Source organism: Natator depressus, chromosome 19 (genome assembly GCF_965152275.1).
Source record: "Natator depressus isolate rNatDep1 chromosome 19, rNatDep2.hap1, whole genome shotgun sequence".
Lineage (NCBI taxonomy): Eukaryota > Metazoa > Chordata > Testudines > Cheloniidae > Natator > Natator depressus.
Genome location: NC_134252.1, coordinates 1,601,189 through 1,623,830, shown reverse-complemented (window position 1 = coordinate 1,623,830; position 22,642 = coordinate 1,601,189).

Genomic DNA, 22,642 nt, shown 5'->3' with positions numbered 1-22,642 from the left:
CAGACACAGACCCTTTGTTTTTCTCCCTCCTCCCAGTTTTTGAAAGTATCTTGTCTCCTCATTGGTCATTTTGGTCAGGTGCCAGCGAGGTTACCTTTAGCTTCTTAACCCTTTACAGGTGAAAGGGTTTTTCCTCTGGCCAGGAGGGATTTTAAAGGTGATTACCCTTCCCTTTATATTTATGACACAGGGGTTAAAATAACATCATGCCACAGAAGAAACCACGGGATAAATATTTCCGTTGCAGTTTGTTCGCCCCTGGATTGTACAAGCCCCTGTGGCTGAGGAGAGGTTTTGAAAATAGTGCCACACTTCGCAGCACCCGTATCTCAAAGCACCAGCCTGCTCTTGGCAGGGCCAGTGAACACGGGGAAATGCCTGGTTAGGATTTTGTTCACAATCAGAGTGGCAGGATTTATACCATCCCCTTCCCTTTGAATTTCAAAGCTGTGGCTGCAACCAGCAACAGCAGCACTGCCTCTTCAGCCTGGCAGACTGCAGTGGAAGGTGTCGATTTACCAGCTTGCAGATGTGCAAAGACTGAAGCAATGCACCTGCTACCTGTCAGCTCACAAGCATTAGCCAGTCAGTACCCAATAGGCACTGTGCTGTGTCACGCAGAGTCTCTCTCATACATGCCGTGTCCCTAAGCACGGCAGAGTTAACTGGCAGAATCTCCCTGCTATTATTAAAGATGAACAGGCAAGGAAAGAAGGCCTGGCCTCTGAAGATGCAGAGAGATGCAGAAAGGCTGCTCCTGGGACCAGGAGATGCAGCGACAGAGCAGAAAGCTCCTGCACCAACAGGAGGGAATTTCTGACAAGGGACAGAGAATATGAAAGAGCGATTCTCTGGGCTGCACTCTAAGAGCCTGATCCAAAGTCCATGGAAGTCAGTGAAAATGATTCCCTTTGATTTCACTGTGCTTTGAATTGGGTCCACATCATCTTCACATTTCCCTGATCCTGGATTCCCGTCGCCCAAAGGGGCTGTTCCAGCCTCAAGCTATCCCTGGGGCGTTAGGGGTGCTCTGGACCAACTGAGGGGGTGGCAAAGCAGTCACAGTGCAGCTGAGAAACTGGCCTAAGTCCGTGAGATCAGCTGGCTGCGGTCTGTAGAGGGTTGTGTGCAGCACACTCTGGGTCTCTAGACCCCTGCAGCGGAAGGTGAGGTGTGCGCCCCACCGTACCCTGGAGTTTACAAAACTGGTGATGATACAAGAAAGTTCTGAAACGTCTCACTGCAAAAGGCCAGTCAGAAAGGCAAATCCCACTTTTATTCCAAGCCGCCTGTCCCCTGGGGCCCTGCTAAAGCCATGAGAGCAAGACCAGAGTTCACCTCCCCCCGGGCATCGCTTGTGACTCTCCACTTTCTTGAGGGGAGTGATGAGCCTTTCCCAGCCAGGCCTCCCCTCCCAGCAAACGCGGTTAATCGTTCCAGCTGCTGCAGAGCTTGTGGCTTGGGTTCTAAACGGCACTCCGGCTCCGGGCGCTCCACTGTGAATGGTAATGGCTGATTGCCATTGAGGGCAGAGAGTGAAAAGCAGTGACTGTTCCTGATAGCCCCATAATGAGATCTGACTCCAGCCCTAATCTCCCTCCAGATGCTGGGTTCATTTTCCCAGTGGGGGCTCGATCTTAACACACACTGTTCTACATGGCCCAAGCGCCAGGAGTTGCCTTCCTGCATCACCTGAGAGTGCTAACTAACAGCCTCCAATGAGCGCATGCCCAACCAAATGCAATGTCTTCCACTGGTCCCCTGCCTCAAGAGACTATCGCAGAAGGGAGTGATGGGCGCCTGTGTCCTGGGGTGACCAAGTCAGGTGAAATAAACACACCCCTCACCCGAGCCTTTGTCCCAGGCTCAGACATGCTCACGGCACTTTGGGGAAGCCCCAAAAAAGTTCACTTAATTTTATTGCATTTATTTGTCATCTGACGTGCCTCTGGGATTCCTGGCTCTTGCCAGGGCAGAAGTGCCAAAATCCTGCACTGAAAGCTGCTCTCCCGGCTTCCCTGCTCCAGCGGAGACCAGCGTGCCCTAGGCATGTCGTGGGAGAGAGAACGGCTTGCTGGGAGGTGTTCAGCCCGCTTTCCAAATGCGCGACTCTCTGACTGGCAGGCTGGAAGGGATCACTGTGAGCCTCTAGTCTGAGCTCCTGCGGCACGCAGGTCACAGAACATCCCCCAGAAACTCCTGCATCCAGCCCAGAACTTCTGGCTGAGCTAGAGTCTCTGAGACGTTATCCCCATTTGACTCAGCAAACGCAGGCGCACTGCAGCTGCATAAACTCATCAGCCCTGTATGGGCTGTAAAGCTCTCAGTGCTGGAGGCAGGGAGATAGGCCAATACTAATGCTCAGAACTGCAGTAGTGCCCTCACTCTGAGCAGCCCCCAATCCTCAGAGACGTCCATGGCCCCTGTTATCACAGCCACGGGGGCAGTAAGATGCTTGTTGAAACTCTCTGGAGGCCAGTGTTGGAAGGCCAGCGTAAGAGCAGAACAGAGGGTCTCTCTTCTCCTCAGGAGTAGGGTGGCTTGAACTAGGAAAGGGAGCTCTCAGGGCACTGGCCATGGAGGGGGAACTGCACAGCTTACCAGCACACTCCCCGTGGCTGGGGACGGAGATAAGCACCCAGGCCGGGGAAGGCTCCCGTTACCACAAGGAGTCTCTGTAATGGCTGATGGCTCTCCCCAGACCCTACAGAGGTAGGTCTGGTTTGAAACCTGGTATCACAGCACTTCACAGGGGTCGCAGAAACCCAGCATTTCAAAGGAGGCATCTGGGCTGGGAGACTGTTCCTTTTGTGAGCTGTTCTTCCCCAGCTGTCCCTGCCCACTAAACACACGCACAGCCTGCTGAGCATGTCTTTGGTTGGCCACTTGGTAAATTCCAGCATTTCAAGGGTTAATGTTCTCTCCACCTGTGGGAGAAAGTCCTGGGAACAATTACAAGCCCTGTCCCTTCCCATCAGAGCAGAGTGATTCTGGTAGCTACTTCCTTCCTATGGGGAATGAAGGCTGGGTGATTTCCCACCACACAGCAGAACAGAACAATCAAATGTACACAGTAGACTATTGATTGCTTAAAATTATCATTTTAGTCCCATCTCGTCTTCCTTGTATTAAAGTGCCTTCCCCTCCCCTGGCGTCTGGCTGCAGCTTCTGTATTCTGCGCACAGGGGCCTTCTAAAACAGAGTCTATGTCAGGGGAAAGGGGAAAATGGTACTTAAAAGATACACACAAATAAAGTGGGCTTTAGATATGCAAATGAAATGGATTTATATTGGAAAAGTGATATGGTTTCATTTCTCCCCCTCACCCCCATGCAAAATATCCTCCTGACCTTCAGATATGCAGATCAATGTCCTGGGAATTCTCTAACTAAAGTTCTCCAGAAGGGATTTAACTAGAAAGGAAGCAGAGGCAGAAGCCTGTAATTTCCTCCAGTGCTGAAGCTAACCCCTGTTTAATACTGAGTGTTGTCTGTCATGCGGATGCTCATTAGGACAACTGATATAGGTAGGTTCATATTAAACAAGATGGACACAGGATGAAAATCCCATGTTAACATGTTTGAATAGTATGCTCTTCTAAAGAGAAGCGAAGGATAGACAAGCACTGGGGTTTGCAAGCAGAAACATCCTTTATAATGGACACAAAGCCATTCCCACTGGACCCTGTGCCCTAGTGCTGATGTCATGGGTAGATTTACTCCACATCATCAGGGTTAACTATCACTGCAATGAACAATAATGGAACAGCATAGCTTCTTTCTGCTCATGAGCAGATGTGGATCATAGATGGCATGGAAGATAGGAGACTGTGGGGCCAGAGAGTCTGCGCATTTGATACCCATGCTTCCATCAGTAAGATATCTGCTCTTCTGCTAGGATGACTGCAGCTCATTCCCTCTGCCTGCCTGGCCCACTCTTTACATCCTCATTTTATAGAGATGGTTGAAAAACAAGGGGGGGAATCATAATAAAACTGACTGTTTTCCTACTCATTCATCCCAATTCAAAATGGTGATGAAAATTCACATCAAAATTTTGAAACTTGACAAATTGGGAAGACCCTTAGACCTGGTCAAACACCAGGATTAAAACAGAGTGAAACCATCAGATAAAATGGCTTTTTGGTTGGTTGGGTTTTGGTTGGTAGGTTGGTTGGCTGGTTTGGAATTTTTTGTAGGGAGTGTGTCAAAATTTGGAATGTTGACCAAAAAAAAAAAATCATTGACATTTCAAAATTTTAAAAAATGTTGGCCCCGCCTGGTTCCTAGACCATTCTCATCAGCGTGTTTGCCCTTCACACCCAGCACTGGGTAAGCCATGCCACTTCATCTCTGCACTGGGAGTCGGGCACTGCTGCATCTGTGACACTGGGTGTCTGGGTGTGGGTTGTGGAGACAAATATTTATAGCTCATTATTATTATTTAAAATAATGCAAACATTCTGTGGCTGGGGTGGAAGCTGGCTATGGGCATGGTCCAAACCCACTGAAATCAACAGAAGAACTCCCATTAGCTACTAGAGACATTGGATTGGGCCCTGGGGAGGGTGAGTCTTGAGAACAGGCCTAGATAACAGGCTTTGCATGGATGGAGAGATACCTGAGGGCACAATGGGACCTCCAGGTTGCACTGCAGGGGTTGGCGATACCCTGAGAGCTTTGCTGAACTTTCCCGCTCATCTCCCTGCATGCTGTGTGTGCCTGGGAAGCCCAGCAAATGAACACACTCCCTCTAATCTGGGCAAGGGCTGCTGCAGGCGTAATTTTTTCCCCACCCTTGTGAATTATTCACCATTTGCTGCAGCGATGCTGGCCTGTATCCTGAACAACCTCTCCCTTGCCACCTGGCTCTCTCCAAAGGACCCTGCCACTGAGAGCAGCCTACTGCTGGGGATGGCCAGGGTGGGATGAGATGCAGGGAGAGCGGGAGGGACTGTTACAGAGGAGGGTGTCTGTTAACATTTGTAGCTATGAATACCACAGCAAAGCTTACATTATAACTGGTGCTGTGGGTATGGGCAGCTGTCTGTCTGCCAGGCCGTCTGGTTCTCCCTCACCACACCTCACTCCAAAAAACCTGGATGCTACTGGGTATTTTGCTGATAGGTAACTGAACCCCTTGTGTGCTAGGACAGGACAGGGAGTGTGCCACCAGTTCTGAGGTCCCTACTGTCTGGCCTGCAGGCCATGCTCTGAGTCCAGGATGGCTTTGGGGAGGATTGACCAGAAGAGCAAATCCTCTTGTTTCAGAAAAGAGTGCCAGACTTCAGCTCCGGGCGACTCCCAGGCTTCACACAGGGGCGTTCTACATGATAACTTCACCTCCCATCCCTGAGTGCTTCAAGGAAGCTCCTGCTATCATCTGCCCAGCTTTAAATTGCCTTTCCTTCCCACCTATTTCAGTCACACCAGTCTCCTCCCCTTACGTCTCAAGGACCTTGTTTGTGCCTTGTCCATGGTGCTGAATGTTGATTGGCCTGTCCTGAGACCTGGAAATAATAACTCCGTGAGCCACAAACACAAGTCTGCCCTTCCTGGGCTCCCTGTGAGACTGGCTGATCTGCCAAGGCCCCAACATTTCTGTTGGATCTGTGAGGACCGCAGCAAGTGATTAGAGCATGGGGGAGGGAATCAGGAGACATTGGATTATGGACTCAAGCCTTTAGCAATATGTAGCCAATGGGAGTTTGCCCATGAATTCAGTGGGAGCTGGATCATGCCCTATATTCCCATCTCTTCCTCTGACTCCCTGAGGCTCAGCTGTTACAGGGATGGATGGATGGATAGGTAGATGGGTAGATAGATTTGGCAAGCCCTTTACCTCATCTTCCCCATCTGTAAAGTGGAGTAATGCTACCACTTTTGTAAAGCACTTTGTGATCTTTAACTGAAAAGGTGCTGGAAAGTGATGAGTGATTTTTGGCGAGACACCTTAAAGGATCCTGCCCTTCTGAAAGAGCTGAGCACTGACTCATTAAAAATCAGACCCTTTTAAGATGCCTCAAACTGGGCATCAAAAAACTGAGATACCCCAAATCACTAGTTACTCTTGAAAATCCTGGTCCCTAGGCCTAATCTAAAGGTCATTGATACCAGTTGAGTCATTCCATTGACTTCCCAAACTAATACCCTCCTGTGTTTTAAAGAGTTAAGGAGATTCCCTACCCTTTATTTCACACACCAGATACATTTTCCTGCCAGGAATGTTCCGTGTGACAGGACTTGACCTTCTAGCAACACCTGCATGATGCAGCGATCCCTGATTTTAAGTCAAAATACGATGATAAGGCTTGGGATGAAGAATCTGAGGGTCCAAAGCCCATAACGTATTGCTCACCCAGCTTTGGGGTTGGAAATTGAGGTAGTCAAACACACAGTAGCATATGTTAACAGTTATGTTGCTGGCCCTGCACAGTCCCATGCTAAATATAAGCAAAAGCATTATTACCAAGTCTTCTAGAACTGGGGCATCCAGCTTCTTTACAAAAGGAGAGAAATTGCATTACGACCACAATCAGCTGACCTGGATGGAATCCCAGCAGACACAAGCCATGTCTTTCCATATGCTAACTCCCTCTGCTTTCTTATTTCCCAGTAGATCCTACAGGCCTCCTGTTGCATTCTCCACCCTCTCTTCTCAAAGGATGAAAACTACTTATTAATTTCACCCTGCAGGAACTCACCCCAAATGTCCCCAAGGCAGCTCTGCATCCCAGAAAGTTGCTGAAACTTTTACCAAATTTCACCTGGTATAATACATGCACCATGCCCTGCACAGAGAGCTGAACTTGGGATTGTACCTCCCAGAGATCAAAGAGGTCTGAGCTCCAAAGAGATGGAGGCCCTGGTCTGTGCTTCTGGGACATCCTAAGGGATGGTACCTGTTGATTAGGGTTTGAAAGAGAGGGGATTTGTCAGCAAATGATCTCAAATAACGTTACTCCAACCCAATCAGTCACACAGACACACACATCCTCTGGAAACACTTGCTGTATAGAACGTAGCTGCATGTGATGAGCCTACTGGGGATTCAAAGCCAGGAGTCATGTACATCCCATTCAGTTGTGAAGGGTTTATCAGAATCATCCTTTTAGTTCTAGAGGTCGGGGTGACGCCAGCGACTCCAATAGCATCTCCCTGGGGAAGGATTTTTCTGTAATAGTTTGAAGGAGCTGAAGTGTCTTGGGTTTTTTTCCCCAAGAAGAAGAAGCTGTTTTCAATTGAAAGTGATTTCCTTTGAGCCTTGACATAAAGTCAACATTTGTACTTGATATAAAAGTTTGCACAAGGCAGCAAAGCTGGAAAGTACTCATGCTGGTACATTAAAACGGATCTTCATGAAACCAAAAGATAGGAGGGAAAATGAATGCCAGTTGTCTAATAATAACAGCAGCAGCTTCCGTTATATAGCCCTCTATATCCCCCACAGCCTGCTCTGCTCTACAGGCTGAGAGAAAAAACCCATGCCCAGGAGACAGGTCACCAGCCACTAAATGCAGTCACCTCTTGTGGCAGCCATTTAACCGCACATAGCAACATTATGCCTCTCATGAGGTGTATGTACGCCACACTGGCCCCGCAACCAAAGGGTTAAAACAGGCACTGCGGGCCCTGGGAAGATGCTCGGAAGCACAGACACTGTCAGAGGAGTGAGCAGGCTGGAGGAGGGAACGCCTGTCAGCAAACTGCTAGAGAGGCACCCAGGGACAGCACCCAGGGAGGGGCCAACAGACCGACAGGCTGGAGAGCCCGTAGAGGCCCAGGGGAAGGCAGAAAGGAGCCCAGGGCACTGGCTGAGTCCACGAACCCTGGTCATACGTGTGTAGCTTGAGGGGCCTAGGCTGGAACGCAGTCGAGTGGGTGGGACTGGGTTTCCAGCCCCTGCTGCACCTGAGAATAGGGTTGCCAGGTGTCTGGTTTTCGACCGGAATGCCCGGTCAAAAAAGGACCCTGGCGGGTCCGGTCAGCACTGCCGACTGGCCCGTTAAAAGTCCGGTTGGCAGCACAGCAGCGGCCCGGGGCTAAGGCAGGGTCCCTGCCTGCCCTAGGTCTGCAGAGCTCCCGGAAGCATCTGCCAGGTCCCTGCAGCCCCTAGGCACATGGGCGGCCAGGGAGGCTCCATGCACTGCCTCCAGCCTCGGTGCCGGTTCCGCAGTCCCCACTGGCCAGCAACCGCGACCAATGGGAGCTGCAGGGGCAGCACCTGCGGGCACAAGGGCAGCACGCAGAGCCTCCCTGGCCGCCCATGTGCCTAGGGACTGCAGGGACCTGTGGCCGCTTCCTGGGAGCCACAGTAAGCAATGGCGGGACCCCAGACCTCCTCCCGCACCTCAATCCCCTGCCCCAGCCCGGAGCCCCCTCCTGCACCCCAAACCCCACCCCAGAGCCTGCACCCCCAGCTGGAGCCCTTCCCGCCCCCCGCACCCCATCCCCCTGCCCCAGTCCGGTGAAAGTGAGTGAGGGTGGGGGAGAGCCAGTGATGGAGGGAGGGGCAGGGGCGTTCAGTTTTGTGCCATTAGAAAGTTGGCAACCCTACCTGAGAACAGGAAGGGTGTTCAGATTGCTGGGCACCAGGAATGGCCTGACCGCCCCGTGGAGCTGAGTGAGCCAGGGCCGTGCCCCGCTTGGCCAGGAGGGGGCACTGTCGCATTGACCCACCCCCTTCCCCCCCCGCCGACTCACAACGCCCCCGTAAAGGTGAATCCCGCAGCCAGCTGAGGGCCGAGAGGGAATTCAGGGAGGACAGTGCCACTGCACCGTGCACTGGAGTCAGTTCACGCAACTCGGTCACGACAAGGCAGCAGCGGCTCGGCCTCGGGCCTGTCCCAGGCCGGACGCCTGCCACGAGGAATGGGCGTCAGCAGCACCCTGTGGGCAGGACGGCAGGACGCGTGTGCGCTCTGGGCATGAGGCGCAGCTGGTGGGGAACGCGCTTGGCCCCCGCGCGTACCCTGCTCCGGCTTCGCCTGCCTCGCTGCCCTGAATCCGCCTGCCCTTGCTCCCCGTGCTCGGTGCAATGGCTACGCAAGGCAAGGTGCCTGGCGGGTCCCGGCCGTGCGGGGAGCCACCCTGAAATCCGACAGGCCGGAGCTCATCCCTACCCCTGCTCACCTCAGGCAGGGGACAGGCAGAATAGAAGGGGGGTGGCCTGAGGGACGTGGTGCTCGCTGGGCCAGAGCCACCCGATAAGGGGAAGGATTTGCCCCCACCTCTCCTCTCCATAGCAACCAGGCAGGGTTTCCACAGCGGGGCCCCTGGCTGCCCCCTCAGTCCCACTCTCCGTCTGCATTTGTTCCAGACAGGACTGGCCGTTGACGGGCCGGACGTCCCATGGCCTCAGACTGGGGGCAGAAAAGCCCCATCGGTCCCACAAAGAACCGATTCCAAAAGGAGAGAGAAAGTCACCCAGACGGGCTCTCCCTGCTCTCGCAGGTGCGGGGAGAGAGGGGACCGATGAGACAGTCTGCCAGAGCCACCTCTCGGCCGAGGGAAACATTGCTACCTGTCAGCCACAGGGCAGGTCTCTGGGGGAGCCGAGAGCAGGGCCCTGTCCCGACCTGTCCTGCTGCTAAACCCCAGCGGGATTCACAGGCCACACAGCTGGCTCTGTTGCCTTTGTCTGACGAGCGCATGTCACTTTAGGGCGATCATTGGAATCTTTATTCTACGCTTTTTACACGGTCAACAGCGAGTGCACCCAGCAACAACGTAGCGTAATGCCCCAGCCGCACCAGCACGGGGCTGCGAACCTAGGACCCTGAGCTCTAAACGCATGAGCCGCCAGCACCTGAGCTAACGGCCTGGCCCCCGCCTCTGGCAGGTATAGGCGACTCTAATCCACTGTGCACATGGCTAAATCTGCCCATCAATCATGTGAACTACAAAACCGTAGGTGTGCAGCATTGTGCGGGGGTGTGTCTACACACGAAGAGTTCAGTCACACCAGTGTCAAACAGGAGTAACTGCACGGATACCACTGGTGCCAAACTGGAGTAAATGACCGCAGAATGAAGCCCCAGTAGGTACATATCCTCCTGAAGCTACCCTCTACAGATTATCACCTATCTAATCTCTGTATCTATCTATCGACATACTTATTTAGCCCAGAGTTCGGTTCGCAGAATGAGGCAATGTGGACTGGACTCTGGATCGTATGAAATGTCTTGCCAAATCAGTGCTCTGCTCCCTGGAATCAGCTCCCCGTGACAGGACCAACTCCCTGAAATTGCTTGCTATTGAGAACGTTGAACAATTTCCAGTCAAAAGATTCAAGATAATTTTTCAAAGCCAGTTCCTCATTTTCTTCTTCTTCTTCTTTTTTTTTTTTAACTACTATTCAATTTTTGCTTACGGAGAATTTAAACCTAGCAAACTGCAAAGCAGCAGTAGGAGTGACACGCAGGCCTGTGCGACTGCTCCATGCTAAATCAAGCTGGGACCATTTTGGAAGTGTGGAATAGCTGATCTCTTGCAAGCAGCGCTGGTTCCCTTAGGCAAGCACTCTGAAATATGTTGTACTGCTGAAACCCCTTCATAGGGTCCTGGAGTTCAGCTGTGAGCCTTTCCTAGTCATTGCTGCTCTGCCCAAGGATTTGGGTAGAAATAGAAGGTTGTTTTCTGTTGTATTCAGCCTGCTCCAGACAACAAGATCTGGTCATGTGTGACATCATATTTCAACACATCCCCAAACTGTGATAGCTAGGGGTGACAGAGGAAAGTTAGATGGGAGGGAAAATATCTACTGGCCTAAGAAGGGGCTGGGAACCAGGACTCCAAGTTATTGTCTCTGCCACTGATCTGGGCAGGTCCTGCAGCATTTCTGAGTCTCATCCCTGACAGGGGGACACGGGCGTTGCCCCGCCTTACAGGGCCGCATGGACTCATGGCTGGGGAGGGCCATTCAGGCTCAGAAACAAGGCACAGCGCCATTCCCACCATGTTACGGGAAGCTCAGGCACCCCTTGTGCTCCCTGTCCAAACTCCTCCACCTTGTGAAGGGGCAACTGGAGCAGGAGCCGCCTTCTAATTGTCAGCAGCAGTGCTGGGCATGGAGGAATGAGTGATGAGCTGTCAGCAGCAGGACCCCCTGAGGCCTGTACGGGTTACATGCCAGGGAAGCCAGATAGTAATCCCAGGTGCAGCCCTGCTGTAAACATCTGGAAGGACACAGATGTTTTATGGCTGCCTGCTGGCACCGGGCCTCACGCACAAGGGTGTGGAGCTGCTGTGCTACGTCCACCCACAAGGCAGCACCATGCCTATCGACCATTGGTTTCCAGTTATCCCTGTGATGAGAGCAGAAGAGCATTCCAGGCTGCAGTGGGAGAGGAAAGGAAAGGACAGATTCCCAGAGGAAAGGGGCTTCCCACCCGTCCACCTCGGCAGTTATGCCCCTACAAGCATGCTAGCGCAAGTATCTGCCTGATTGTCAGCTCAGAAGAAATGGAGACGTTGCAAAAAGTTTCCCATTAGCATTTCAGTGACCTCAAATGCTTGTGGCTTTGGTGACTAATCACGCAGCGTGAGTGAGTGATAAGGGTGCAAAGCTGGTGTAAATAAGATCAGCCTCAAACTCACAGGCACTCCCAGTGGGAAGTGTGATTTCAACACCAGGAGAGGCAGCTCTGTGGAAGGGGACACTGCCAGTGCCTCTTGTTATCCTACTAGAGCTAATTTCCTCCTGTTGCATCTTATCTTAGGCTTTCGCACCCAGGGAGATCAGCCACTTCATGTCCAGAGTGTATTAAAAACGCCGAACTGCAGCTGGACGGCCGGGGCTGTAGAACTTCAGGGGGCTGCTAACAATTTCCTGGGGAGGCTGCAAGTGAGTTCAGGTTTAACGGCAAAGAAAAGACCTGCAGTCCGGTGATAAGGACCCAGAATGAGTGTCACTGCAGCAGCGCCTGAGTGGCCACCAGGGCGACACGGTCCCAGGCATTGCGCATACAGGATTAATTGCACGCGGGGTCACGGTGGCATGGTAACTTCGTGTGACGTCCCACTAGCCCCCAGCTCGCTCCAACCCTTGACACAGACTGATCATGCACCTCAGTGCTCAGTGCTTGTGACTGATACCTGGCTCCAGCACAAGATGTAAAAAAGCAGGGATGAAAAGAGCCTCAGCCCCAATCTCCTACTAAACTACCCCAGCTTTGGGGTTTGGGGCCACTAATTAGCTCTGATTAACTACCCACTGACTATGTAATGAATAGGTCTTGGGGCTAGTGGCTTATTTTTCCCCTCCCTGAAAGCTCGTAGCTGGATTTATGGCCATTTAATAACAGCAGGGCATCTCCATCCAGCATTAGGGGCCATGAGGGCACTCAGAACCAATTGGCTTACCCCAAACTGTGCTGTCTCCTGATAAAACCTCCCAGCACTGTCAGCTCCTCATGTGCAGCATGTCAACAGGCTCAATGAATCACCTAGGGCAGCTGCAGACACATGCCCAGCCTTCCAAATCCCCACAGATGTTGCTTATCAGCCCAGGAAGGAAAAGGAAAGGGATCCTATTTGTCTGGGCCCTTTTTGTTTTGCTCCAGGGTTTTCTCTGTGTCATGAGCATTTTCTACATTGTTCTAAAGATGGAATTATAAAATGCAAAGAGCAGAAAATTGCTTCACACAAACACCAGCACAAGCATGGACACATACACGCTCACACACACCTGCTCCTGTGATTGCAGAGCCTGCTGTGATGTTGCTCTGGAGAAAAGCCCGTTGCAGACCCTGGCTCAGGTTATGAGAGACCGTGAGAACTATAAATAAACAAACTAAAAGCAACTTGTGACTGATGCCCCTTCAGCTGGGCCATTCCCAGCTAGAGCCGATGAAGCAGGAATACATGCACAACAAGGAACAGTCCTGCATTGGCTCCCGAGGACTGGGCTCTGTCAGGGTGCTTCCATTGGCCTTGATTAATAGCCTGCAAGTCCCACCATGAAGGTAGCTGTGCATGAACCTAGGAATAGAGTCTCTGCACAGGACTCAGTGGAGGGGTGGCTTCCTCAGTGGGTGAGTGATTCTCCTGGAGTTCCAGCTTTTAAGGATAACTTCCCCCGGAGAAGCAGGATCCCAGAAGATGTGTTTGTATCCCCAAGGGATAGCTCATAACCCGGGATCTGGCTCAGCAAGGTACTTCAGCACATGCCTAAGTTTAAGCATGGCTGGTTCCGTTGACTAGGGGCAATGCTCAAGTGCATGGGCCAATGGCATCTTAACAGAGCAGGAACATCTGGTGCGGATGGCCGCAGTGCAGTGGGGTGTGCAGTTAACCAGACAGGCCAACAGAGGGGTGAACCAATGAACTGTGGGATATCAGTGGGAGGACTAATTGCTATAGTTATCTTGGTATGGAGACGCTCCCACACAAACGTTTGACCGATAGAATTCCTATTGAAACCCGGCTACATCGGTTCCAAAGCAGCTGAATGAACCCGATCTTAGGCATGAGATAAACCAAAACAGACAATGGGCGTGTGGATACCAGGCAGCTTCCGCTGGATAATCCAAAGTTATAGCGGTACAACAGTCTCGGGTGGAAGACAAGACTGAAACTAAAAGAAGACACTCAGCCCGAAATGGGCATCCCCACTGGCTTAACTTCACCCCTCCCCTTCTACCAGTGCAATGGTCTCGTGTAGACAAGCCCCTAGTTCTTCCCGGGCTTTACTCCTCCATCTGGTATACATTCATTCATTCATAAAAAGCTTCATTTCTTCAGCTGACCTGACAAGCGCAGCAGAGGCTTAGTCAGGGCTCTCCCACTGCACAGTCCCACACTCCACAGCCTCCCCCTGCCACGGACAGCGACAGACAATCCTGGGCTGCTGCCTGGGTGTTGCATTTCTCCCTCCCCTCACTTCCCAAAGCCTTGGGACTTTTCACTTCCCACAGTCCAACTGGCTCCCAAAGAGTCCATGGATTTCAACATAGATTAAGGAAGTGGTTGCTACAGAAATGAGGGTTCAGGAAAGAAGCCCCCAGACAGTCCCTTCCCATCAGACCTTCCTTCGAAATGGTGCAGAGGCCCCTGGGAAGTGATGGGAACAGCGGGGACCAGGGTCCAACCCCAAGGCCTTTTCTCCTGCAGGGCTGGCTTATTGCAGGGAGTGAACTCTCAGGGCCCAACTCAGCACTGCCTGGCCCACTGTGGGCACAAAGCCTGACCATTCTGACTCGGCAGCATTTGCCAGGCATGTTGCATGGATGTAAATGGTGGCCCAAGGTGGGGCCCGGCCCTGTGCAGGAGAACGCCATCTCCGGAACACTGTGCTGGTTGCTGCAAGCGGGTGCCTTCTGACGGGGTGACCCTTACATCTCAGAGGCAGCTTTACAAGCCAGGGAGAGATGCCCCAGACATACAGGGTGAAGGGGCTGGGGGACGGTGATGAACCCACCAGAGCCAGGGAAATCCCCTCTTGTCCCCCTTTCATTTCCATGCTGCTCAAATCCTTGTCTGTAGTAAGCATTTTACTTTCATCTGTCACCAACCATCTGCCGTTGCCGGGCTGCTGTCAGCTGTGTTTTGGCAGAGTTGAGGGGAATGGAGAGGCCACAGGAGGGGGGGTCGGGGGGAAGCAGCTTTAAAAATAATTAAAACTTTAGAGAACTTTTTTATTACAGGTAGAAACTTATATTGATAGTTCTCTCTGGGCAATTCCCACGTGGAAGGAACTGACTCAGCTGCCTCCAGGAAAGCGATGGAAAGGAATATTGAAAAAATCCCCATTCTTCATGCCTCCTTTCATTTGTCTGGTACTGAAGTTAGGCTTTCTGGCCTGTAATTGCCAGGATCTCTTCTGTAGTCTTTTTTAAAAACTGGCATTACATTAGCTACCCTCCAGTCCTCTGATCCAGAGGCTGATTGAAGCGATGGGTTACATGCCACAGTAAGGAGTCCTGCGATTTCACATATGAGTTCCCTCAGAACTGTTAGCTAAATACCACCTCGTCCTGGTGCCTTATTGCTGTTTAATTTATCAAGTTGTTCCAAAACCTCCTTTATTGTCACCTCAGTCTGGGAGAGTTCCTCAGATTTGTCACCTGATAAGAATGGCTCAAAAAGAAAGGCATTTACCAAACTCTCATTAGTGAAAGCTCAAAACACCTCTGAGATCCACTTTCCCCATCACTGGATGCTAATCTCACTCAAGGGTCTGACCGCACTGAGGGACCTATTCTCCACTGCCTTGCCCCTGGTTTATACCCGTGGAAAGGGGGTGTGAAACATTCTGACCCCCGTCATTTGTCCCAAGGTTGCATTCACATATGCCTGCCCCTCTAACATTTCAAACCACCACCTTTAGAAATTCTTTCCCTTAGGAACCTAATTCTGGCCCTTTAAATAGCGGAGCTGTGATCCACACAAATAGGAAGCTTCTGCCTGGGCTGAACTGCAGGTGACCCTTATGAGGAACTGGCTATTTCAGTGTTAGTGTTTCAGTTCCCGAAAATCCAGGGAAATTAGAGCTGGAGGCACTTTACATTATTCATGTCCAGATTTTACTGACAATGAATAGCATCCCCATCCCCTTCCCATCCCCTTGCTCTGCTCCTGGGACGGACACCGGAGCTAATTACACAACCAGCTCCTGTGTAATACACAGCAACGCAGGACCTGCAGCCCTTGCACCACTCAGCTCCTGCCTAGCCAAGGCCAAATCGTTAGTCACAAAATCATGTTGGATCTATCGCATGTACCCAGCGACTAGCCACCCCAGGGGACTGCAGCACTGACTACACAGAGCATCCTGCTCAACATCCGGCCCACATTCACTCGGTCCCACATTCACTCCTCTGCATTATCCACTCCCATATCTGATCTCTGCACAAAGCAAAGCCCAGCAGCGAACAGCTCAGTGCATTTCCTCATCCCCGAGGAGGTGACTCCCAACAGAGACCACCTAGGCATGGTCCCTACCAGCTCCATTGGGGAAATCAATTCCACACCAGCTCATCCAGGCAGCGCACAGCGAAGACCCATGTCAACGTAATTCTGACCAAGGAGAAGTGACCTCCAACGAGACCAACTCAGGATGATTCCCATGGTCTTAGTCAGGGGGATGACACTTTATGGCACCAACTTCACGTCCTGCAAGTCCTTGTCCACACCTGGCCTGAAGTAACAGGAGGAGACACACACTCCAAATTGTGGGGCACTCAGCTATGAAGTGATGTCTACTCGAGTGTGGCAGACATAACTCTAACTAGCTTGGGAGTCTGTCTGTGGGGACGGTGAAATGACAGGGTCACTCGCTTTGTTTCCTGAATGGATTCAGTAGTTTGCTCCACATGTGCAAAACAACCAAATAAATTCTCGCCCCATTTTACAGTGATTGCTGCAATCAGAGCCCAGCTCCGGCTTGCTCTCGGGAGCTGTAAATCTTGAGCTCAGCCGGCACAACCTCCAGGCGGATAACAAGAATGATTGGACTTGATTCCACCTCTTACTCTAATTTCGGATGGCTCAGACAGAATCCCCCACAGAGACGCTAAATACACCAGCTAATCACAGCTCCTCAAATGTTCCCCAAGTTGCTAGGGCACCACGGTTCCATGGCAATGAACAGGGCACCCTGCCACCTTCACCAGCCTTTCACTTACCAGCAGCCCTCTACCCAGCCTCGCTTTCTGCTCTTTATCTCTGTCCCTTTATTGTTTCCAAGTTAGTGTCGTTTGGACCGTCGTCTTTATTTTTTAATCAGAAGAAAGGGGACTCGAATCAGAAGCCAGGATAGCAAATGTTAAGGAGAGGAACAAATGTTTAATGTAGAAAGAGGGCGAAGCAGAAAAAGGATCAAAAAGAGGGAATGCCAGCCTGACGCCCTCTCCTGCTGGAACCTCGCTTTGGAATTGAAAAGGGCTCGGAAGGGTTTTTACTGATCATTTTTTTTACAGATAATTACAACCTGCCCTTCACGGAGGATCTCGAAGCACCTCACAAACAGCCTCACAACCCCTCTGAGAGGCACTAGCTCTGTTTTGCAGATGGCGAACCTGAGGCTTGCCCGTGGTCGGTGGAAGAGCAGAGACTAGCACCTGAGTCCCGACTCCTAGTCCCCTGCCCTGCCCAGTAGATTTCAGCAATACAGTTTATGACAATATACCTTGCCATGCAGCCTCTTGTGCAATCTTCTGTTTGGCAGAAAGCCCTCTGGTGACCCTGGTATTTCTGAGCAGTACATGCTAGTGGGCTGTGACACAGGGGAGGGGTGGGCGTGGGCGTGGGAGTGGGGAGCAGATTTTCTCCTACATTCTGGCTTTGTCTGCACAAGCCTTTTACCCCTGGGGTAGCTGAGGTGGCAGCACAAGGCAGTTGCAGCTGCAAGTGTTTCTACCTTCGTGTCAGCCTGACCTGCTCTAAGCCGGGTGAGGGAAAACACCGGCATCTGGGCTAGGCCAGCATCTCCACGGTTGCTAAGAATGGTGGTGCTGCTCCAGGGAGAGCCAGGGTGGGATATTTTAGGGCTGGACCGCTAATCTGGTTGTAGAGGGCTCCTGGCTCTGGCTAATTGCAATTCTTTGCTGTGGCCATTCCAGCTGCTCCATTGCAGCGCAGTTCAATGGGAAAACTGTTCTGTTTTTCAGGAAGCCTCTTTCTCTCTCTTCCTCATAGGGTCCAATGACCTCATTTAAGAATTTTTCCTGCCTCCTCCCTCACATCCCTCCCCACCGTTAATCTGCCTCATTCAAAAGCACTTCTAAGAGCGGCAAGGTGGTGTGTGGGTTGGTTTGTTTGTTTTCAGAACTGGCACTTCTGAATAGCAGCCTCAATCTCTCTTGCTCCTGGTCTCTTTGAACAAATCGCTCCTCTTGCAGAGACCTGTTGTTTAATTTTGCCAAACACTGAGTCTCACCCTCCTGTTAATTGGTTTTGCCTGTCTTTGTGCATTCCATTAAATGAGAAAACTCCACACATAAAATTTTAATTTTGAAAGCCGCCTTGTTTGTTTTATATTGAAATCACCCGTGCCGATCCGGCCCGTGGAAACAGACGCAGTCTCGTTTCATTAAAAACCTCTTTGTGCTGTTAAAAAGCAGCAGAAATGAGATAAAAAGTGGTGGGATTTTAAAGGCACATGAAAGTGGCAGTGATAAATCCATGTACTGTGGAGGATCAAACCCAGCGCGGGGCTTCTGGAGAGTGATGATATTGGAGGGAAACCTGGGCTGCCAATCGGGCACCAGCACAGAGACTTTCTGAACGTCCATCTTCAACTGCCTTCCCACGACTGAGGCAGCTTTTACACTAAGAGACGGATTAAATAATGTCTCTGCCCAGCTCTGGGCCACGGCTCCTGGACTTGGCATCCGTAGCTCAGAGAACCCAAGACAAAGTCTGGGGAGCCCAGCACAAGGGCTGTGGGGCCCAGGGAGTGAGGAGCAAGGTCCATAGGGCCCAAAGTGTGCAGCCTACAGGGCCTAAGGGGCCCAGGAAGGGAGGCCCAGGGAGTCTGGCATGAGGCCTGAATCTGTTCCCTGCACATCCTGCTGATCCACTCGGCTTACTCAATAGCACCTTCTGCAGGGAGACACCAGAACTGCACCAACGCACTTCGATCTATAAACGCATCTGGTGCTCAACCACACTCACATTAACAAAACCAGTTCTAAACCCTCCCGTTTCAGGGTGTGAGCAACTTCTAATGAACAGTGGTCAGAAAGGAACTCTTGTACTATTGCCAGTTGTAATTTCCCTTCTCCAAAGCAGCCGGTTCTGGCCGCTATCTGAGCCAGGATACTGGTCTAAATGGACCCCTGATCTGAGCCAGTCTAGTGATTCCTCTGTTATTAAATATTCCATGGTTAGACAACTTAAATGTTTAATCTGAAAAATAGAGCCTCAAAACATAGTGGCTCATCATCCTGTGAAAATGTAAAACAAACTTCCAGCCCGACACTTAACTGCTTAATTTCTTTCTCTCTTTTTCCTTCTTATTAATATCAGAGTGCCTCTTTTTCCTGTTGGTTTTCAATATTCTGCTGCAGCCCCTGAATCACTATTCAGCTTTGCTGAATTTTTCCACCCACTGCCATTTAAAAGGTCATTTAATTATTATTACAAAGAATTACAGAAAGATTGAAAATTGTCTAAATGCCTTAAGCTGCAACAGGTTATTAGGCAGGGATTTTTTTATATAGCCAAGTTAAATGGATTAATATTCTTTGCTTTGCACTAAGCTAGGCCCAAAGGGGTTTCAGCGACACTCATGTCATCCCACTGATAAAGCTTCACAGGGGTAGTGGTGCTTATTTGTAAAGGCCAATGCTTGTCAATGAGACAAGGAGGCTGAGAGAATATCTTTTATTGGACCAGCTTCTGTTGGTGACAGAGACAAGCCTTCTAGCTACACAGAGCTGGGAAAGGTACTCAGAGCGTCACAGCTAAATATAAGGTGGAACAGCTTGGTTAGTCAAAGTAGTTAACACACATTCTAAGAGACCATTCAAGGTGAAGTGGCCAATTAACACATGTGCAGTCATAGGATAAAGAAGAGCAGGGTTAGTGGGTTACAGATTGTTGTAATAAATAAGCAATAAATCTAGTGTCTTTATTAAGATCATGATTTTTAGTTTCTAGCAAACTTATCTTCCCAGCTAGTCTGAAGGTGTTGTGCAGGTTTCCTTTGCGGATAAGGCCTGAGAAGTCAGCTATGGAGTGATCACTTTGTGAAAAGTAAAAAGAACAGGAGGACTTGTGGCACCTTAGAGACTAACCAATTTATTTGAGCATGAGCTTTCGTGAGCTACAGCTCACTTCGTCGGATGCCGGTTCACCCACAGAAGGTAGGGTGTTTTCGTCTTTTATCACTTTTCTGTGTGAGTTCATGTGAGACTATAATGATTGTCCGGTTTCACTCCCATAGTTGCTCTTGGGGCACTTAGCGCACTGGCTGAGGTATACCACGTGTTGTGATAGGCATGGGTAGGACCCACGGATCTTAAATGGGGTATTAATCAGTGTAACAGTGGAGAGATGTCTGCAGGTTTTGCATCTGTTGTTCTGGCAGGGTCTGATGCCACTTTGAGTTGGTGTGTGCTGGTCTGTAGGGAGCTTGCTTCTGACGATGAGCTTGGAGAGGTTGGGGGGTTGTTTGAAGGCCAGAAGAGCGGGTTTGGGAAAGATTTCTTTCAGGAAGGGGTGCCACTGAGTACAGGTTGTAGTTGTTTAATTATGTCCTGCATGGGTTCCGGCATGTGGTGGGAGGTGACAACTAGGGGTGTGCGGTCAGAGAGGGTTTTATTTCTGTATTGAAGCAGGTTCTCTCGGGATATTTGGGTTCCCCGTTCCATGATGTGATCTACTTCTCTGGTGGAGTGTCCTTGTTTGATAAAGGTGGTGTTGAGTGTGTTAAGGTGTATATCCTGGACTTTCTCCTTGAAGCATATTCTGTGGTATCTGAGTGCCTGGCTGTAGATAAGAGATTTCTCGGTGTGTTTGGGGTGGTTACTGGATCTATGAAGGTAGGTGGGGTGATCAGTGGGTCTCTTGTATATAGTTGTCCGTAGGGTTCCATTGTTGAAGCTTAGTGTGGTGTCCAGGAAGCTGATGCTGGTGCAGGAGTGTTTGAGAGAGAGTTTGATGGATGGGTGGCGGTTGTTAAAGTTATGGTGGAAATCTATGAGGGAGCTTAGGTCGTCTGTCCAGAGGATGAAAATGTCTCAGGTGTATCATTGGTTTCGACGTGCATTTGTCAGCAATTGTTCCTCAAGGTGGCCCATGAAGAGGTTGGCATATTGGGGTGCTTGTCAGTGACCCGCTACTGTTACAGATCAGTCGGAGCGGGTGCGTGTCCAGTAGTGTCCTGCAGGGATCGGTGCTTGGACTATGTTATTGAACATTTTTATTAATGACCTGGAAGAAAACATAAAATAGTCACTGATAAAGTTTGCAGATGACACAGAAATCAGGGGAGTGGTAAATAATGAGGAGGACTGATACAGAGCGATCTGGATCACTTGGTAAGCTGGGCACAAGCAAACAATACGTGTTTTAATATGGTTACATATAAATGTGTATATCTGGGAACAAAGAATGCAGGCCATACATACAGGATGGGTCAAGTCTATCCTGGGAAGAAGTGACTCTAAAAAGGATTTGGGATTCATGGTGAATATGAGCTCCCAGTGTGATGCTGTGGCCAAAAGGGCTAATACCCTCCTTGAATGCATAAACAGAGGAATCTCAAGTAGGAGCAAGGAGGTTATTTTACATCTGTATTTAGCACTGGGTGCAACCCTGCTGGAATCCTGTGTCTATTTCTGGCATCCACAATTCAAGAAGGATGTTGATAAATTGGAGAGGGATCAGAGAAGAGCCACGAGAATGATTAAAGGATCAGAAAACATGCCTTATTGTGATAAAGTCAAGGAGCTCTATTTAGCTTAACAAAGAGAAGGGCAAGGGGTGACTTGATGACAGTCTATAAGTATCTACCTGGGGAACAAATATTTGATAGTGGGCTCTTCAGTCTAGCAGCGGAAGGTCTAACACCATCCAATGGCTGGAAGTTGAAGTTAGACAAATCCAGACTGGAAATAAAGTGTACCTTTTTAATAATTAGAGTAATTAACCACTGGAACAATTTATCCAGGATCGTGGTAGATTCTCAATCACTGGCAATTTTTAAATCAAGATGGGATGTTTTTTCTAAAAGATCTGCTCTAGGAATTATTTTGGGGAAGTTCTCTGGCCTGTATTAGCCAGGGGGCCAGACAAGATGATCACAATGGTCCCTTCTGGCCTTGGAATCTATGGAGCTCATCAGGGCAGTCACCAGAAAATAACACTGGCTCCACTATTCCACCATGAGCCAGCCCGATCCAAACCCCCTGCATCAGCCCCTGCAGGGCAGGGCTCCTTCTCCGTAGGAAGATTCCAGGCCTGCTGAGTGCCTGATTATTTTTCTCTTTGCAGGTGGGTGTCACACTGCTATCTGGACCTCCAAGGCCACAGTTGCTACCACATTACTTTCACAGCATTGCCCTGCCCAGTCCGATAAAGAGGCCGATAATGTGAATAACGGCAGTTGTGCACTTGGTGAGATACAGGATAACAGTGGCCTGTCCCCTCTGATGCGGCAGGGGAAATCAGTTAATGAAACAGAGCGACATGCAGATGCAGAATAGATGGCCTGGAAGGTGGAGGGCAGGATCCATCACTGCCTGACACTTTGCGTCATCCTTTCCGCCTGTGCGAAATAGGCATGAAACACTCCTGCCAGGGGAGGGGGGGAATCCTGATCGGGGAGTGTTTTACCCCTATCATGTACAGGTGGATATAATAACACAAGGTGCCTGGCAGCAGAAAACCAGGCCCCTTGTTTCTCAGCAGTAGGGCTCACCCAACAGATTTAGGCTGATTCGGTTGATTTCATTTCTGTGCCAGCTAGCAGAAGATCTGCTACAATCTCTGGGATGCTTTCCCCTGAGAGGCAGGGAGCGTGCTAGATGAATTGAGCTTGGCCTTTGATTTCCAGCCTGGCTTTTGCTGTTCTTTCCAGGTAGATTAGAGATTTTTCAGAACAGCTTGGGGGCTGGGGCTGGGGCTGGTATGGCAGGCAGGTTTTGAACACCTCTGTGGGGGAATGGTGGTGCTCCAGGCTCATTGGTGATCTGAGA